The following is a 2,526-nucleotide window of genomic DNA, read 5'->3' on the forward strand; positions in this document are numbered from 1 at the left end:
AACTTTACATCTTTTGGTATTCACACTATGAATATGTGTAACATCACGTTCGAGATTCATCAAGAATAAACCATTGACCAGCGGGGCATGACCATAAAACATATCTCTCATATAAATAGACCAACCATTATTCTCGGATTTAAATGAGTAGCCATCTCGAATTAAACGAGATCCAGATACAATGTTCATGCTTAAAGCTGGCACTAAATAACAATTATTGAGGTTTAAAACTAATCCCGTAGGTAGATGCAGAGGTAGCGTGCCGACGGCGATCACATCGACCTTGGAACCATTCCCGACGCGCATCGTCACCTCGTCCTTTGCCAGTCTCCGTTTATTCCGCAGTTCCTGTTTTGAGTTACAAATATGAGCAACCGCACCGGTATCAAATACCCAGGAGCTACTATGAGTACTGGTAAGGTACACATCAATTACATGTATATCACATATACCTTTGGTGTTGCCGGCCTTCTTGTCCGCTAAGTATTTGGGGCAGTTCCGCTTCCAGTGACCACTTCCCTTGCAATAAAAGCACTTAGTCTCAGGCTTGGGTCCATTCTTCGACTTCTTCCCGGTAACTGGCTTACCGGGCGCGGCAACTCCCTTGCCGTCCTTCTTGAAGTTCTTCTTGCCCTTGCCCTTCTTGAACTTAGTGGTTTTATTCATCATCAACACTTGATGTTCTTTTCTGATCTCCACCTCCGCTGATTTCAGCATTGAATATACCTTGGGAATGGTCTTTTCCATCCCCTGCATATTGAAGTTCATCACAAAGCTCTTGTAGCTTGGTAGAAGCGACTGAAGGATTCTGTCAATGACCGCGTCATCCGGGAGATTAACTCCCAGCTGAGACAAGCGGTTGTGCAACCCAGACATTCTGAGTATGTGCTCACTAACAGAACTATTTTCCTCCATTTTACAGCTGAAGAACTTGTCGGAGACTTCATATCTCTCGACCCGGGCATGAGCATGGAAAACCATTTTCAGCTCTTCGAACATCTCATATGCTCTGTGTTTCTCAAAACGCTTTTGGAGACCCGGTTCTAAGCTGTAAAGGATGCCGCACTGAACGAGGGAGTAATCATCAGCACGTGATTGCCAAGCGTTCATAACATCTTGGTTCTCTGGGATTGGTGCTTCACCTAGCGGTGCTTCTAGGACATAATCTTTCTTGGCAGCTATGAGGATGATCCTCAGGTTCCGGACCCAGTCCGTATAGTTGCTGCCATCATCTTTCAGCTTGGTTTTCTCTAGGAACGCGTTGAAGTTGAGGACAACGTGGGCCATTTGATCTACAAGACATATTGTAAAGATTTTAGACTAAGTTCATGATAATTAAGTTCATATAACCAAATTATTCAATGAACTCCCACTCAGATAGACATCCCTCTAGTCATCTAAGTGAAACATGATCCGAGTTAACTAGGCCGTGTCCGATCATCACGTGAGACGGACTAGTCAAGATCGGTGAACATCTCCATGTTGATCGTATCTTCTATACGACTATTGCTCGACCTTTCGGTCCTCCGTGTTCCGAGGCCATGTCTGTACATGCTAGGCTCGTCAAGTCAACCTAAGTGTATTGCGTGTGTTCCGAGGCCATGTCTGTACATGCTAGGCTCGTCAACACCCGTTGTATGCGAACGTTAGAATCTTCGCAACAATGAACCTTCGCAACGGTGCACTGTTAGGGTGAACACTTTCTTGAAATTATTATAAGGGATCATCTTACTTACTACCATCGTTCTAAGCAAATAAGATGCAAAACATGATAAACATCACATGCAATCAAATAGTGACATGATATGGCTAATATCATTTTGCTCCTTTGATCTCCATCTTCGGGGCACCATGATCATCTTCGTCACCGGCATGACACCATGATCTCCATTATCATGATCTCCATCATTGTGTCTTCATGAAGTTGTCACGCCAACGATTACTTCTACTTCTATGGCCAACGCGTTTAGCAATAAAGTAAAGTAATTTACATGGCGTTATTCAATGACACGCAGGTCATACAAAATAATAAAGACAACTCCTATGGCTCCTGCCGGTTGTCATACTCATCGACATGCAAGTCGTGATTCCTATTACAAGAATATGATCAATCTCATACATCACATATATCATTCATCACATCTTCTGGCCATATCACATCACATAGCACATGCTGCAAAAACAAGTTAGACGTCCTCTAATTGTTGTTGCAAGTTTTTACGTGGCTTGAATAGGTTTCTAGCAAGAACGTTTCTTACCTACGTAAAACCACAACGTGATGTGCCATTTTCTATTTACCCTTCATAAGGACCCTTTTCATCGAATCCGTTCCGACTAAAGTGGGAGAGACAGACACCCGCTAGCCACCTTATGCAACTAGTGCGTGTCAGTCGGTGGAACCTGTGTCACGTAAGCTTACGTGTAAGGTCGGTCCGGGCCGCTTCATCCCACAATACCGCCGAAACAAGATAAGACTAGTAGCGGCAAGAAGAATTGGCAACATCTACGCCCACAACTGCTTCGTGT

This window comes from Triticum aestivum, chromosome 5D (genome assembly GCF_018294505.1).
Source record: "Triticum aestivum cultivar Chinese Spring chromosome 5D, IWGSC CS RefSeq v2.1, whole genome shotgun sequence".
Taxonomy (NCBI): domain Eukaryota; kingdom Viridiplantae; phylum Streptophyta; class Magnoliopsida; order Poales; family Poaceae; genus Triticum; species Triticum aestivum.